We start from the raw sequence: 19,172 nt of genomic DNA, 5'->3' as shown, positions 1-19,172 counted from the left end.
TGTTATCAGCAATACTGACTTTTTCACTTCGGTAACATCGTTTAAGATGATAAAAGCCTCCAATTGGTCCTCGAATGTTTTCCATTTTGCCCCCTTTTTAAATGGTTCTTTAGTCTTGGCGTTGAATTGAGCCATCCTCGGTTCTTCTCGCACCGCCTCGTCCGTCCTCGTTTTACCGGTCCTCTCCTTCCGCGACTACGCATTGCTTCCACTAAGAGTTTCCGCACAGAGTCTAATTTCGCTCCCGTTGGCAACTCGACCTCGAATCGTGAAAAAATCACGAATAGTTCGTCTTTGGAGTACGTTTGAATCCAGGCGGCTTGCCCCGATTTGATTTTTTTTCCTTTCCAATCTCTGCCTACTTCGCGAGCTCTTTATCAGCGTTTATATCGTCTCCGAATCTTCTAATTCCCTCCACCATTCCTTGAATTTATTTGAATGTTTTATTTGTTTGAATCCCATTCTCGTCGCCACTGCTGAGAGCCCATTAATTAAGGGAACGGGCGAGGTAGCACTGAATACACGGAACACTTTGGAGGAGCCTACTGTTTATTTTCGTGTCGGCGGTACAAGCTCACAAGCTGGACTCCTCACCTCGACACCCGAATAACCCGGGAACCCTGTACCTTGCAGTGGGGATACTTTCAAGAATTGTTCTAAAAATATTGTCGCAAGAATTATAGAGTGACTTCTTGTTATGTAGTTTACTTCGTTTGAAATATTTCAGAAATATTTTCATTGAATGTTTTATGAAACGTTTCAGATATATTCGAAAAAAAGATTGATGCAAGTTGAAAAGTCTACGTCAAGAACTTGCAAAAGATTTCTTGAAATGTTTTAAAAATATTTCTACTTTTCCTTATAAAATTTGAAATGAAACATCTCAAAAAATGTTTTGAAAATAATGTAGCAAGGATTCCACACCAATGTTCAAAATCATGTGATCTTTCTGAAAATTTCCAGAAAGGTTTCTCAAAATTGAGTTTGTTAAAACTTTTGAAATGACTTGAAGAAGTTACAGAATAAGTAAATAATTCATACAAAAATTTATTATACCTTAATAAACGCTTTCATTACAACAATATTATATTTTTAAATTAACATTGCACATTCTTCTGATCTTCTTTTCAATTAACTTTCTAATCAATCTTGCACATAACTCAGGAACATTTGGTATTTATTACTAAAAATTTTCAAAATTTTTCGATCAGGTTTAAGTAATCCAATATTTGTACTTGTTGATTAAGTTATAGCATCATAATTAAACATTATTCTTTCGCATAACATTCGAAGAACTGTTAACTACGTTTTAAAAATAATCTATGAAGTAGTAAACAAAGAACATTTTTTGTCATTCTAACCTACAGACAGGTACGCGCTGAAAATCCTCAAGTAGTTATCACAAACATTTTTATTTACGACTAATGATCAGGCTCGATTGTCAAGTTTATTTTCAGAATTAGTTAAACTAAAATACCAAAATACCTAAGGACGATTTTTTCACGTTTTTCTTATAATTTACCATAGCTAACATTCTATTAACATTGTCTACTGGGGTATAAAAAAATAACAAGAAGATAATTCACGATGAAATGTGAGAAATTATTAATGATCGGCTCAATGCGCCAGTAGTATATGGTCCAAAAAATTGTAATTTTGTAAAAAAAAATGATCGAAATCAGCTCGAAAATTACGCCACATCACTAGAGAACATGCATAATTATAATAATCAATAATCTTCGCTCTCTTTTATTGAAACTTATTCTTACTTTGAATTCAAATTGAATTATCTGAATGTTGTACTATAATAATGGAACAAACCTATTCATTATTATAGTGTAATGATCAACTATTGAAAATATGTGAATCAATATTTTGATCAGTCACTTTGGGTTAAATAGACGGCAATCAGTATACCGGGACAATCTCTGGAAACTATACGGTCAAAGCGCATGCCACTCCGAGTTTCAACTGTCAAATTCCGTTTCTGGCGGCGACGTAGTTCATACAAATTTTTGAGGTTATAATCTCGAACAGTCGAGATAGTGACTCGGAAAGTTGATTCTTCAAATAACGGTCGAAACTTGATGCTAATGCTCTTTGAAAATTGGTTTTATTCGACTGAAATGAGAAATCTGTTTAATTGTTGGGTGCTTAGAAGAAATGCAGTAGGTAGGTGGGAACACTTTATTTGATCGCTTTTATTATTTTTTACGTTAAAAATGGCAATGAAATTTTTTTCTCTCAACAGGTGATACGGCCAAAATAATTACATCTCTAATATTCACGGTTATCTGCCTATTCAATCTATCACACGTACAAAGATCATCGCCACTTTCAAGCAACTAAGCAACTTTCTCACTCTCTTTTTATTACAGGCGGTAATATTGAATTTTGTCATTTTCGAAAATGAGACATTGAACCGAGAGTTCAAGAAATTTAAATATTTCACTATCTGTAACAAAACTGTGAATCTTTTTTTCTCGAAAATAGTTCAACAACCTTTACAAATAGTCGATAGTCAATGTATTTTTTCCGATCAATAAATTATTGCTACTACTATTTAAAATTTTCCAATGATTATCAGAGCTCATTCCGTAAATTTTCAATGATGTTCGACTAAATAAATAAAGGGATGAATAAGAATTCTCGACCTCGTATGTAATCTATTATATAATCTTAGTGATCGGTCAATTGAGTAAACGTATCTTTAGTTAACGTTTCGACCCGGATATGGGCCCTCCTCAGAACGATTTATTTTTTTCACTGTCAAGAACAACAAAAAGATTTTTTATAAAATAAATAATAGTACTAGAAGTAATCAGACTTAGATATTGTAGATGTAATACTCTTAGAGCTATTATATATTATTGATTAGTAAGAACCTTTTGATTAATTGAAATAAGAATGTCTTTAAGTGTTATTTACCTTTTTTCTGAATTAAGTAAGTGGACTAAGATGTAGTCGAATTCACAATTACAATTGGTGGAGACAGTGTTCTTTTGAGCGACGGTAGTCAATGTCAATCTTCAAGTTATTTTACATGTGGAAGTTAATAGTTGGAAGTCATTAATTAGGAAGATTAAAGAACTATGTTTCTTCACAGTCAGTATGTCATTGTGTTAAAAAGTTTTTAAAGAAGGTCTTTTTAGCAATAAAATTAATTCGCAAGTGTCAAAGAAGTGGAGGTAGGCTCTTTATAATTAAGTTCCACATGTCTAACGAAAAATTGTTGGTTGAACCGATTGAGTCAACAGGTGAATAACGACTGATGGAATAAAACAAGTATAATCCAGAGTGAAGGTGAACCTATTATAAACAATTATACAGAAAAACAATAAATATTTTGTGAGAAAAGTTATGTAGAAAGGACGGAGTAATGGGGACAAAAAAATTATTTTTGTATGTAGTTAAGGTTAAACAATATTTGTTGTGTGGGCGGAGATTAGAGGTTTGTAAATATTACTTAAATGTTCAACATCTTGTCTACGAATAACAGAATTGGTGTGACCTACAATGTTGCACATTTCTAGTAACAGTCTTCTATAATAATTGTGTTCTTCATGAAGGATGTTTGTGTTGTCATAATTAAAAGTGTGTTGTTTATCGACACTATGTTTCGTTAGAGCTGTGTGACGTTCTTCAATCTCATGTACATTGCGTTGGTGTTCCTTAATTCTGGTGTTGAGATGTCGACCAGTTTGACCTATGTAAACTTGATTGCAATCATTGCATGGTATTTTATACACAACATTAGATCGTTTGCCCATGGGGATCTAGTCTTTGCTTGTATCAAAAACTAGTTGTAAATCTTTTGAATTTTTTCCAACAAACTCGACATTATGTTTGACGAATAGGCGGTTAAGTGACTCAAAGAGACCAGATTCATATGGGATGGGGATATATGTAGTAGCAGGTCTATTGTTATCTTCAGCGGGAGCAGAGTCAATATTATTGTCAGGTAAGTTGTTGATGTAGGTGAGTCTCTTATTAATATGTTGGTGTAATAGGCCATGAGGGTAATCATTCCATCTTAGTATATTGTATATGAGCGACAGGTTTTTTTCCTGGAACTCTGTTCTAGCAAGTTTGATAGCTCGGTCAACTAGGTTAATGATGGTGCCTATTTTGTAGGACATTGGATGGTGAGAATTAAAATTCAGGTATCTTTGTGACCAGGTTTTTTTGTGAAACCAATCTGTTTTGATATTATTATTGTTGTGTATCAACAATACATCTAAGAAACTGATGGCGTTATTTTCTTCTGTTTCGGTAGTAAATTGTAATCTTGGATGGTATCGGTTAAAAGTATTAAGAGTGTGATCTATTTTTTCTTTTGGGACGGCAGTAAGAATATCATCCACGTATCGAAAGTAGAACGGTAAATCAAAACCAAGATTGTTAATGCAAGACGTTTCCAAGTCTTCCATGACCAGGTCTGACAGGATTGGGGTGAGAGGAGATCCCATGGGCAAACCAAATTGTTGTGCATAAGTATCGTTATTAAATTTGAATATTGCGGAGTCAAAACATATTTTTAAAGCTTTATCAAGTTCAATAAGGGAAATTGGGATTTTATTTTCAAGAGAAGCCCAATGGTTGTTTACTGCACGCAATGCGAGATCTGTAGAAACGTTGGTGAAGAGTGATATTACATGTAGCGATATTAACGTATAATTGTCTGGGATAATCAATGTTTCTATTGTATCAACTAAGAAGAAGCTATCTTCAACTCTCGAGGTGAGAGGTGTGATATTGGTGGTAAGCCATGAATTAATTGTCTTGGCTAAGGTATAGGTCGGGCTATTGACAAATGATACGATGATTCTTAATGGGACATCCTCTTTGTGAATTTTAGGTAGCCCAACGTTAACTAAAAATACGTTTACTTAATTGACCGATCACCAAGATTCTATAATAGATGAATAAAGGGAACCTAATACTCAAATTGAAAATTCATGTAATAATATATTTATTAAAATGATTTCTGTATTTTATGTCAGTGCGGTTCGAAACGTAGAAAATCTAATCCGGAGCGTAGATATCAGGAACGTTGATCATATCCTGTGACACAAGTTGAAAATCAACTTTCTCAAAATGCGCCTTAACGTCACAAATAGCTTCAAGGACAATCATGTTTTATAGTAATGTCAGTACATTATTACGAGGATATTGACTTATCAGATTCAAGATTGTATCCCTTGTTCCATCAAAATAAATGAATATCTGATTTTCAACGAAGTTGTTTAGAGAGATGGCAAGAAGATATGGATCATTGACGTAGGATCTGCGAACTAGTGATTGAGGACGAGTGTAAATGAAACGAAATGATTTTGAGATGGAGAGGGATAATGATTAACAATAACCGAGGTTTTTATTGATCTTGATGCGGCGATACAGATCGTATCGCACGAGAACGTTACACAAAGTAATGGTTTACAGAGCGAGAGAACACATAGATTACACACGTACATGATTTTGAGACAGTAGACCATACATGAGATACAGCTGATAGGTTTTGAGCAGTGCTGGGCAAAATTGTAATAAAAAATTAACAATTACAAATCACTAAGGATAATTTTTAATGACATCGAATTCCATTAAAATTATTTTTAGTAATAATAATTGAATCGGAGTTCGGTGAAATTACTTTTGATAATTGTAATTGACTCAGAGTCCATCGAAATTATTTCCAGTAATTGTAATTGAATTGGATTTGATTAAAATTACATTGAGTAATTTGAATTTAATCAAAGTTTATCAAAATTACTTTCAGTGATTGGAATTTAATCAGAAATCATTTCAATTATCCTCAGTAATTGTAATTAAATCAGACATTATTAAAATTCTTTTGAGTAATTGTAAACCACACGATGTGGTCCAATTGAATTTTTTTCTCTAACGTTATTCCTGTGAAATAATAACAAATAGACAAATAAATTTACTCCGTTTTTGGAGTATTCAAATGGTGTGACCGGAACGAGTCTTTTACAGTCAATATGTGGATGGGCTATGGTTACCAAAGTTTTTTGGGTAGCTGATCAAGGATTTCACATTATTTTAAAAAATTAATTTGTTTAAATAATTTGCTTGACCAGTCAATGTGAATATGTAAGCTCCATGAAGTTCCCGATGTTTTCGGAATTTGAAATTACGTTGAGAATTCGACATTACGTTTCCAAAGGTAATTTGTTTGAATAAATTATGAAAAACAATTGAAATTTGAAAAAAAAAACATAATCATTTCCATTATTTGTAATGGATAACAGAAAAATTACAATTGTTCCAAGTAATTGTAATTAGTAGCAAAAAAATTACAATTCTTTCAATTAATTTCAATTGACAACAAAGAAATTACAATTATTTCGAGTAATTGTAGTTGATAATCATAAAATTACAATAGTTTATACTTACTGTAATTGGTAAATCAAAATTTATAATTATTTCCCGCAATTGTAATTAGTGACTAAATATTACAGTTATTCACTGTAATTGTAATTTACGGGTAATGAAATGACAAAAGTAATTTCTGCTGCCCAATTCTGGTTTTGAGTCGCGACACGGGCAAGCGGCGAGGTTTGACGCAGATACAGCAAGTAAATATTGCACGCGAGTGTGCGTCCATGCGTGAGGAGGATTTTGAGTGTCGCGAGACACACATTTAACTAATTCGATACCTTGCCAAAACAGAAGTTCATAACGATCGTTTTCCAAATAATATAATCCGATACAAAATCTAGTTCATAGTCCTCCGAACATCACCTTGTAACAAGGATATTTGGAAAGAGTCCCTGTGTCGCAGAAACCATTATAAAATTCTTGTTTTTCAATTCGTGCCACTGAATGACTTTTGCGTTTCAGGTTCCATTTCCGATCTCAGAATGAGGTTTTTTTTTGTTCCAGACAATGCTAACATGAAATAGAGACATAATTGCGATGAATGGAGATTCACAAGCTTTCAGTCTTAGCATAGGACCCCGTAAAGAGTGTAAAATTGGATTTGATTTCAAGCTATCGATAAATTGCATTGTAATAAAAAAGTGAGCGAGTAAGTGAATCCTATAACAGACCAAGTGATTATTTGCAAAGCAACTTGCACTAGTAAGTGAATACATAGTTTACACTTCACTCGGGTTCCACGAGACCGAAGCACGGGTGATAACTGCAACTAGCTAGCTAGATGACACCGTCAACTGAGATTAAGTTAAAATATATTCTTAATTGAAGTTATTCAACATTTCTAGATTTGGATTGGTTCAGTTTGCCTCACAAAATTCAACCCTAAAATCTAATGGAGGACTTGAAGAACTATTTATCTGAATTTATTGCCAAAGAGAGTGAAAGTAAGCGTCAAAGTAAGATACCAAATTGAATGGTATAAAGTTTGAAAAACAATTCTGGTCAATAATAATGCTTAAATTACAATGTTGCACAGAGTGATTCCTCGGTAGAATGAATTGGCAGCAACGGTTAAGTAACAAACTTATCGCTATTGGCTCGATCAAAGCAAAATGATAAGATATTCAGCCAGTATGATCTGTAGTGTATCCCGTTCTTTAATTTTGCCTCAACTGATGTTGAGAAGGTGGCGGTGACCTCATGAAATTCACTCTGGCACCTGATGTCCGACGCAACAACCAGGTTTGATTGTTGTATTGATTGCACCGCTTCAGAAACCAGGATCCTTGCCACCGAAACGTTTCGACCATCAGGTGAGCCATATTTTTCTTCGTGTTAATCAAAGTTCAAACTTTGAGCCTAATGAAAAAAAAAAAAACTAATTTTATCATTAAATCCATGTGAACATATTATAATAGTCAGAGATCACGGAATTAGAAATTTACTTACATGCTTCCATGTCTGACAACTTTAATTCCGCTAGACGATGAATTATTTCGTACCTGAAAATATTGGAAGCTATTATTATCAGATAGGAGCTTTCGATAGTTTGGATATTACCTTCCAATGAAATGCACGAACCGAATCGTGAATGAAACGCATTTTTAATCTGATGTAAATAAAGAATCTGTTCACAATAAACATTGTTTTCACTTGCCTACCTCTGTTTGCCCAAATTCCCACTTGTTAATGACATTTCACATTGAATTTCAGATTTTTATTTCGATAAATAACACCCAATTTCTGTATCATTTGTTATATGCTTTTTCGTTGAATTCTTTATTGCGTCGGTTGAATATTTTCCGATATCGACCACGGTATTGCTGAACGATACTATTCTTCTTAGAGAACTCACGCTACGTAAGAATAAACAACAATATAACCTCAATCCACGGTTTTATGCGCGAGAGATTTACAGCTCCTGAGTATTAGTTGATTTTGTGTACGTTGGCCCCCTGAAATCATTTTTCATTAAATGATTACTCAAAATTCAGAAAAAAGTTAGCTTATCGCCTAATTACCTTTGCTTTCTTTTCTATCGTGTGACAGCTGAGTCAAGACATGATGAAACACTTACTTCCATGATCGCTTCATCTACATTATTATATTTTCGCTTTACAGCCTCTGAAACGATAAAATTTACTCAATTATTTATTACACATTCTTATCGTCATATCGATACGATCAACTTTGCACTATCGATTTTAATTGATTATGATTCACCATAAATGCACTTGCATAACATTATATATTTGAAGCTTTTATTCTTCTCCATTGTGATTTTATTTTTTTCTTGTCCTTTGTAGAAATATTTAACTAAAACCTCGTCAATAACCAGTCTAAGTAATATTGTAATTATCCCGTCACGGGAATTTTCACCTTTTATTGTGTTGATGTATGTAATCTGTAAAAATGTTATACATAGCAGTATTTTTTTCATTTCTTAATAAATATTACAAAAACATGAGTTGCGCAGTTTATACGTGCTTAAAGGTATATAAGGCTCGAATCGAAGTACGTTAGCGTACGATAATCAAGCGTTATACACACGGAGTGTTATGAAATTATTCTCTCGCATTAGCATCGAAATGTACTATACTTATAATTATTATACAGTTTAGCAAATAATTGTGAATAAAATTGCACGTCGTCTGGGAGGTAATATTACTGTAATAGAATTATAAGAATTACCGGAGCTGTCACATTTTTCTTTCTCATCAATGCTGTTTCAACAGCTTCCATAGTTTCACTTTTATCATCCACCGGAAACAACTTTTTAATCAATATTCTTTCTGATGCTGATAGTTTTGTACATCCTTCACTCTCATTCGTTCTTCCAGTCTTAATATTTTTTGATTTGTTTTCAAGCTCAGTTTGGTTAACGTTAATTTTATTTAACAGTTGTATCAGGACTTCTTGTCCTTCTATGAATAAGTTAGATTTATTTACAAACTGTACATTATTTACGATTATAAGATTCAGAGTATCACGATATTTAATTATAACAACGTATAAAGAAAGTGTCAAAGAGTATAAATTATTATGATTTTGTACTCACGAAGCAGTTGATCTAATTTACTGTTAATATCATTAGACTTGTTATTAATTGACTGTACATTTAGGTTATCCGATGAATTTTCCTTGCTAGCTAAAGCGTCTTTGTTTTTACGACTGTCAGATTCTAATTATTTAGAAATACTAGAGGCTTCGCCCCTGCCTCACTATTTCCTAATACAGTGTCTGTCAGATAGGTGAATTTATTTATGCTGATTTGATGACAGGTCTGCAACTGTTGAATCTTGCTGTAGTTATTATTTTCCCCATAGTAGAAGAAATACATAGCTTTGCTATGAGTAGAATTTCTATGGCTTCAGACAAATTAAAAACTCGTTATGATATTCGAGCCAGGGATATAAAATAGTCCCAGAGATTCTGTCTGGCACTTTCAACCCCGAAGACAGAAAGGACGATGTCGGAAACTACAAAGAAACTGGAAAGGCTTCACTTGGTGGTTAACCGGATCAAGGATTTACAGGATCCGAAAAAACCTATTTCTTCTCTGATATAACTCTCCTCGAGTTCTGTTTCATTACTTCTGCTGACATGTTTGCCAGTATGATATATTTGAAACGATACTCAGTCTCACCTCTGCGTGTCGATCTTGAGTGCCGTATACACAATACGCCAGCGGGCGAAAAAGACAATTTCCGTCGGGAATCATCTTGATAATTCTCGTTTGCATGTTTATTTTGTGCGTGTCAGAAACAGATACCCATAAAGATACGTGTCAAAGATTGTCATAAACAGCCGATGACAGCTGTCAAAGGAAGTTTTGTTTGCTAGATGCTTTTTGTTTTGTTTTCGGCCTCTCACTCCACCGCCAACTTCATGCGTATACTATTGTTATTATAATATTTTTGATACTATTGTCATTATAATCTTCTTCGCCTGTTGTAACTTCTTTTTCATTTGTTCAAAACTTTTTCATTGAATAGAGAGATGCCAAGAAATTATCTTGAAAGTTAACACTCGGTCACCGCCGACTCGGCACCACTCACGTTCTTTGTCTGTTTTTCGCAGGCTGGCCATCCGATATTCAATTTCAAACTGCGAAAGGTGGAAAACATAAAAAAAAATCCTTAAAGCTTATCACATTAGGTGTGATCACCCATAAAAATTCAAATTATTATTCATGGACGATTTGACAGGAAATGCCCCATACATTGAATGAAAACATAATCGTCGTCGTCGTCGATGCAATCATTTTTTGGCCTTTCGCAGTTGAGAACTAAATATGGGATGGCCAGCCGGCGAAAAACAGACGAAGAACGTGAGTTGTGCGAAGTCGGCGGTGACCGCGTGTTAACTTACAAGATACTCTCTTGGTATGTAATATCAACATGTATTACATTTACATCATTTTAGGAATTATTATATAGTATATATGTAGGGAGATCTCGATTCAGAGACTTGCAGGAGATGAATTGTGGGAGTGTGGGTTTAAGATAACAACACGTGTTGTTGCAGTAATCAACTGTTCTCAACAATAATACAATAATAAGTTACAGACGAATATCCAGTACAAGTATTCGTTCTAACATACCTGAATCAACACAATTTGTCGGTATAGCAAAGGTAGTCGTGAGTGCGTGCCTGTGTCGTAGCACAGCTTGTCAACGACTGCCCGGTGCCGTCAGTAGCGAGTGTCTCGGTCGCCTGCCCGCTAGTCACATGATCAGCGGACCAGGCGGCTAGGTTTGAGCAAGGCGTCAAACTTACATATATTCCATGAAAAAGGCTTGGCGCGACTGGCGACTGTTTTCAGGTAAAACGCGCTCTTGATCTCGTTGTCCTTAAAACAATTTTTCTCAAGAATCGAGTGGAATTAATAGATGTTAAGCCACTATTTTGATAGTTTTATTTGACTTTTTTAACTCCAATTTTACTTGCGGATTGTTTTCGTAAACAATGTAACCAAACATGAGGTTGTCTTGATTTATCGAAAAGCACGATATACAAATTTTCACAAATATCATAACCAACGATTACTGCATTTGTTGAAGGTATAGTACACATTAATTTTCATGATAAAGAAATTAATAGCTATTATCTGATATATATTTCACACTATTAATTATATTCGATATTTCAAGCGCTCATCGAACAAGTTCAACTATTAGTGAACATACTGAACATACTGGTGTGCCTGCGCTCTCTCTTTCTCCCCTCATCATAGCGAAGACCATGTAGAGTGCGACGGTATGGTGAGAGAGGAAACGTGCAAATGCAGTATCTCAATTTTATTTATTTATACCCTACAAACTATTAATGTTTTCATTATGAAAATGTAAAAATTCATTCAATTTAATATTACCTTTATTTGCAAACGAAATTGTTTTAACGAAGGTAAGTTGAAGAAAGAGCGTCTTTATTCGAAAATAAGAACGTAATTATACTAATGAAGCCAACAAGTGCCTTTTTCATGGACTAAGTTGATAAATACTTGTTCATATTGGAATATTAAGAACCAATTCTCAATACCTTTGTTGCGATTTAGATTTTGCATATTGCAAGCTAAACAATTTCCATCTGGATTTTCCTCGTGTAAACATTCGTGATGTTCATTAATTTCCTCATGTAAACGTTTGCCATCTTGATTTTCCTCACGCGAAAGTTCGCTAAGTATATCATCTTCATTTGAATCATCGCCATCTGAACGATTACTATGTTCATTATCCTCCCGTGAATTATCGCCATTTAAATTATCTTTATAAACCAATTTGACATCCTTTGATTTTTGCGTTTTTTTGATTTTCTTGGACCTAACAAATTTACCGACGACTAGTGATGGCGGTTTATCGTTCTTTAATTGTGGAATGCGTGGCTTCTTTGCAGACGGTGCAACACCGTCTTGCATAACCCGTTTTATACTACGAAATGTTCTAGACTGCTTTAATTTCTCTTCGTCACTGGGTTCAGTAACATCTTCGATGCTATTGTTGGCAACACTGCTAGTCAGAGCAGACAAGAGGTATAGAGGTTGGCACGAGAGTAGTCGAGTAGGGAGAGTCGAGAAGAACGGACAAGTATTGTCGGCCGGTGGTTTGCCACGAGAGATCGAGATATAATAAACGAGAATAAACCTAGAACTAGTTATCCAGTCAGTATTGTTAAGTTTTGTGTCGGTTATAATAAATAACATAATATTCATCGTCATCGAGCTACAACAGAGTGATCATTAATAACCAACCCGATCCAATCCCTAGCCAGCCGCTAACACTATTTACTTTAGATTCAGGTATCGCATCATTATAATTATCTGAAAACATGTTGTTGACGAATATTAAATAGTATATCCACGCATGGGCTGTTCTTTACAGATTAACTAAATTAACTACTTCACTTTTGCATAAATAAATTTTTTACTTCTTCAAGTATTCGCATTATTTCATTTATTTATTTATCTTTTCTACTTATTGTACGAAAAAACGTTGATTCAAACTACGTACTTTATAAAGAACAGATCATTCATTATCAGTTTAAAAGTACTCTTGTAATACATATTTTGTTACGCGTACCATTATACATATTTAACGATTCTTTTAAATGTGCATTCAATCCAGTTATCTTGTGGATCGTCTAATTCTCTGACACATTTGTTCAAGTAAACGTCATTCGGTGGCATTGAGATGGTCATTTCTCCTTTGTTTATCCATTTGCTGGGATAAACTTTTTTTCTTGTTATCACGATCTGCTATTATTACAAATTTTTTCGCCATGTTTTTGATGTTTAATACCCTATAGTACGTGTAAAGAAAATCGGGACTCTCGTCTACTCGTATCGCCGCTTCTCTTACGGTCGCGATCTATGTTACCGACGTTAGGAGGAAAGAGACAAAAGGTAAACAGAACTACATACAGAATTACATTGATTGGAATAACAGCTTCGAATGTTGTTTCTTTCGATTCTACAGGAAAGATTTAAGGAAACGAACCATATTGTACGTAGTGTGAATAAAAAAAATCTTTTGATTCTACAGAGAAACGTGATTGAGCCTTTATTCTAACCTCAAAACGGGATAAAAATAACCCATAGCACATGTATAAATATTTGTTTTTAATTATGAACTTCCAAATAAATACTTTGTAATATGTACTGTGACGTGGTATTTCGTACCCCGTCACTTTATTTAATTATCGCATTCCCCTAGGTACAAATATCGCTAAAAATAACGAAAGCACGTCTGAGGCCAATACTCCAAAAATGAACGACTAATTATCTTTAAGTTGATTTCTCTTTACTAAGCTAATTGTATGCTATTTCCTAATTCTGTAATGCTCTTCGAGAACCATCCGCGAGACCTTCACGTCAAGATACCAGGACACTTCCTGACAGGGGTCACGTACCAGCTCAACATCAACACCACCGACTACAGACGAACGAATACCGCTGAAACCACTCCCGATGGATGCCTATCTAGTTGTCGAAAAGGGTCGTGCGTGATGCACAACAGCACCTCCAACTATTTGAGACTTATCGGCCAGGAGCCGAACCACGAACGAATGCTTCTACCGCTCGGATGCATCGTCAGGCGGCGTACAGGGCTGTGCGTCAAAAACACAATGAAGCCTCCCGTCGACGATACTTATCAGCCTGGAGCTGAACCGACCCTAACATCTACTAAGTCGTTGACTATCCAATAGAAGACGGTTTTCTCTTAACGAACCGTCTTATCGAAGGACTGCGGCGTGGAATAGGCTAATGATATGCTGACCACGTGGATCTGGTGGATCTAGTGTGGGGATCCGGGTTGAGGGCCATCACCACCAGATCGTTCCGGCATGAGGGCTTCCATGAGCGAGGGCCGGGATGCAGCGCCGACGAAATAGCTACAACGGGGAGTACCAGTAAAGCAAGGAGTGAGTTACAGTCGGTCGCAAGTCCAGGAGACCGGTGACGTAACATTGCCACACACCTCAATATCGCAATACCTGAGCAGTACGACCCCACCCCCTTCTCACCAACGATACCGCATAGCTGCAGGAAAACATCTCTAACCACCTTCCGACGTCCTGATACCTCGATACCTGTCGTCGAGGGAAAAGAACATCAAGCGGCGAGGGATTATCGCCGCCTATCCGTGGACCAGGCCACGAGACCAGCTGGTCCAATTAAGATACCGCAAATTTTGGGAAGAATCACGTGACACCAGCTCGATGAAAATCAGGATCATCACTCATCTCATTACTCTACGTTCAGTTCCTGAATTGAAAAGACGTGCTATTGTTATACCTAATATCATTACCGCTATCGCTGTGACTAGTTTCTCGTTATCGTATCGCATTCTCTATACCAGTTCTATCTTCTTTTACGTAAGTGAGGTTCCTTTTCTATTTTGTGAAGCCACGAGATTACTTGCAATATATCGTACCTTTACCTTTATCTCTTTCTCTCTTTACCTTGCAGTTGGTCTGCTTGAGCCAATTGGGCTCGTATCTTTTCTCTTTACCTTACAGTTGGTCTGCTTGAGCCACCTGGGCTCGTACCTTATTCTCTCTTATCTCTTATCTTGTCCCTTTCTCTGTCTTATTGCAAGTGACTTCGCGACTGGTTGATTATTACTTACGCATTGTAGTGACTATCGCTTTATCTCATTATCGCTCTCTTTTAGAATATTTGAATGTCGAATATCGCTGTCTAGCAGCGCGGTCCGTTAAAGGATCAATTTTTATCTTAGCTACTGAGCATTACTATTTTGTTATATTTTCTCTGATTAGTTTCTATCTGTCTCTTTACCTATTATCGTTGATTATCGTATCTTAGCGAGAGTACCGCGGGAGCGATCTTATATCGCTGCGCGGTCCCGTTCGTCGTTCATTTGACATTGGAGTATTGTGCCATATCGCATAACATCTTTTTAACTGTTTTCTTCGCTAATATCGCTGATCGTAGTTGTCCGTAGTCTATTGGGTTTGCCGTACGTTGCATATTAATTACCTTGAATATTGTTTGCCTTATCTTGAATTACCTTTTATCGTACCGATTATTATCTTTCTTTCTCTCGCACTTACCGCAAACCAGAGACTACGTATTATCTTTTATTCTCTATACTTTATGATAATTTTCTATTTGACCTATCGCTTGAATTTACCTTGTAGTTCATAATTCCTTGTCTGCCTATTTCTGATCATTCTGGTAATGTGATAACTATTTCAATTGTTGTATCTCGCCTGTGTTATAATCGCTTCTCACATTTTATGATTTATTTGCTTACCGCTTAATTTAAGTACAGTATATCTTTTCTGTTCTACCTATCTATCTTAAAACCGTGTTACTCATTACCTTTAATATCGCGAGCTTACGCATATTTCCCGCTTATTCGGAAAACGTTCCGTTAATTGTTAACTCTCTCGCTTAACCTTTCTCTGGCTGTAACTATTGTTAATTATCGCATTTATCGTACTCGTATCGCAAACTCTTCAGCTACTTGCTTGTCAGTAAACTTATCGCTTCTTGTTTAATATATTTGATATTATTCCTGCTTCACCTGTTTCTTATTTTATCTACTGGATTCGACTCCGCCCCTCTACCATTATCTTGTCTCTCTGAGCGAACTGTGCAAAACCGTCGTAGAACCTGACCTTACCTTTATCTATTACATTTACCTTTACCTTTGTCTTTTTCTCTAATTATCTATTGTTGACGCATGTGCGTCTGGCGCCCAACAATTGTATCTTTCTCCCTTAGTATCTCTCTCTATCTAATTATTTAGGTTAGCGACTGCGCCGTAGGGTAACCAATTATCGTTATATCGGATCGTTCTTACCCTCAAATATATAAAAATATCTGGTTACAGTACACATAATATTATAATTTGAGAAAAAATATTATTTTCAACAATTTACATTAATCCCCTGTGTAAGCGTTGCACCCATAACTTCTCCATTTCGGATAAGGAAGTGTCGTGCCTATTATTATAATTACTATTACTTAGAGTGTTAAAGATCAAGAACGCCCAAGAACTTTAAAATGTTATTTCAATAGTTGTAAGACAGGCCAAATTTATAGTCATTTTAAAACCGATTTGATTATCAATTTATAATATTATCGGTACATACTTTAGAGTTCGGTATTACATTGCCATCGAAATTTATTATTAATGTCGTATAATATTCAAAGAAGTACTTATTCTACTGGCTTGGATAAGCGAGTTCTATCCCAGTATCTACGATACACATAGCTACGGTATATTAACCTATAGAATACTGTAGCAATAATGTACAATTTCGACATAAATTATTTTTAATTACTTCCTGGGATGTTAAACTTATCATCAAAAGTTCTATATAATTCTAGACAAAGCATACAAAAACACGATTTTCCATGAGTGAATGTGTTAAGTTTGAAAAAATAAAAATAACTATTGAATTATTTTTTACGATCTTCAGGTTCGATATTTGGAAGATTTTATTTTAAGACCAATACTCATTATCAGCTGAAAGTTGAGAAAAAATGTATGCTAAAATTTTTGCAGATTTTTTTACGTATACTTTTGTGTGAAATTTTGATTTATTCAGAAAATTACGAAGATCATCTGAGGCATATTGAATTGGTTTTGAAAATGTTATTCAATAATGGTTTCAAGTTAAGTTTACCCGAATGTTTGTTCGCATAAGATATAATTATATATTTGGAACACGAAATAGGATTCAATTTCATAAATCCCCTGAACAATAACGTGATCGCGATCAAAAACTTTGCTACACCTGAGAAAAAAAAAACATCAGACAATTTTTGGGGAAAGTAAACTTTTATTTACAATATATCCCTAAAGCTTCAATAGTACTAGAACCATTCCATAATCTACTGAGAAAAAACGTGGAATTTAAATGGTCAGAAACTTGCCAGGAAAATTTTGAAAAAGTAAAAAACTGGTTGTGCTCGGAACCGATTTTAGCTATATTTTATCCGGATAGTCAGATTTATATTCACCTTGATGCTAGCTTACAAGGTGTAGGTGCAATTTTGAAACAACCGCAAGCAGACAAAACATTAAAACCTGTTTTGTCGGAAATTGACCACCAGGATTAATTCCCGTACTTCCCTTTCATTTTGAAATTAATACTTATAACAATTATTGATATGGGCAAGGTGAGGCTCTTTAAATAAATCCACTCGGTTTGGGGGTCAATCAAAGATGGTTTGTTGCCCTAGAGGAGGAAAACCTCAGCAAGAACTGAGTAAAAACCTCCTCGAAATCGTGTACAATGTATGTGAATGAATGTCAGATTTATGAGTGGATGTGTGCACTGGATGTATCTAGAGAGAGAATTGTGACGCTTCGAGTGAAGACACAATAGGGGTGAGCTCAACCGCCTCACAAGATGCTGGCGTGGAAGATAGTTACACGATAATTATCAAGGCAATAATCAATTCCCCAGTGGGAATACAAGAGAGAGATGGAACGGCCGAGAGGCGCTATGTCATGGAGTGACGACGAGTGTCGACCCTCTTATGCCGCAGTGGCGTTGTCTCTCAGTTATGTATCAACACAACCATCGTCACAAATACTACTTAGCGTCAGTTCAAATCAGAGATTCGAATTATAGGCTCACCAAGTTGAAGAGGAGCCAGAGTGCTGTCTGGCTCACGCGTATCAAGCAACTGCTTGTGCCAGCACGTGTTGACCCGGCGTTTCTCCGACTTCCCGTACTGCGCATGTCAGGTAGCCATTGTTTTCGAGTTCTGCACAGATTTGAAGGTGTGTGTCACACGTAATCACATTAGTGTATCCAAATACAAGTAACTCTGCCGTGTAGGCACGATACAAAACCTGTATTCTATTTCTCTCGAAAATTAACAGAACGACAAAAAACGAAAAAAGCTATCTACATAGAATACTTAGCAATCAAAAAAGCCATCTTGTACTGGCAATATTACCCAATGGGTCATAAATTTATCATTTATACGGACCACAAACCATTACAACACTTTAATATTAACAATTGTAAAGATCCGGAATTACGAGAAATCTTGAATTACATATCACAATTTAATTTTGAAATAATATATAACCCAGGTAAAGAAAATCTGGAGGCAGACTGCCTATCTAGAAATCCAGTCCTACAGGAACGGGAAAGCAGCCGTGAACATTCGATAATCAAACTCGTAAGTTTTATTAACGTAACCGATATAATCAATATCCAAATGCAACTGAAAATAGACAAAAAGTGTAATATTCAGAATAACATAATTTACAGAACTTCAAATAATAAGATGAAAATTTGGATAACCGAAGAATTCGGCATTGAATTAATAAAAACCGTGCATGAAAAACAGGGTCATGTGGGAGTAAAACAATCAACACTAACAATAACAAGAAAATTTTATCTTAAGAATATGCATAAACATATAAAAATAACATGTCACACATGTGAGACATGTACAAAAAATAAATCCAGAATTGCGAATTACAAAGCTCCGCTTTCACAATTATGATCCGCGAAAAAACCATTGGAAATAATTTCTCTGGACACAGTATGAGGTTTTGCAGGAAATAGAAGTACAAAAAAAAACTTACATCTGATTGTTGATCACTTCACAAGGTATGCGTTCATTGAAACTTCAAAAACCCAAAGTGCCAGAGATTGCATAAAATTGGTAAAAGCAATAAAAAATAAACACGATCTAGGAACGTTGTTAACAGACCAATATGGAGGTGTAAACTCGAGAGAATTCAAACAATGTTTAAAATCAGGAAACATGAATTTGA

The 19,172-nt window shown here is 35.3% G+C and overlaps 1 long non-coding RNA gene across 1 annotated transcript; it reads left to right on the top strand.

Annotated features, from left to right (window-relative positions):
• Positions 1–2,117: 2,117 nt before the first annotated feature.
• On the top strand, positions 2,118–7,267 carry LOC124179591. The gene is made up of 3 exons (XR_006870108.1): positions 2,118–2,172; positions 2,252–2,381; positions 7,245–7,267. It is a non-coding gene; the product is annotated as an uncharacterized LOC124179591 (long non-coding RNA).
• The last annotated feature ends 11,905 nt before the right edge of the window (positions 7,268–19,172 follow it).

Source organism: Neodiprion fabricii, chromosome 4 (genome assembly GCF_021155785.1).
Source record: "Neodiprion fabricii isolate iyNeoFabr1 chromosome 4, iyNeoFabr1.1, whole genome shotgun sequence".
NCBI classification, from domain to species: domain Eukaryota; kingdom Metazoa; phylum Arthropoda; class Insecta; order Hymenoptera; family Diprionidae; genus Neodiprion; species Neodiprion fabricii.
The sequence above is the reverse complement of the archived record's forward strand: the minus strand, read 5'-3'. Positions and strand labels throughout refer to the sequence as shown.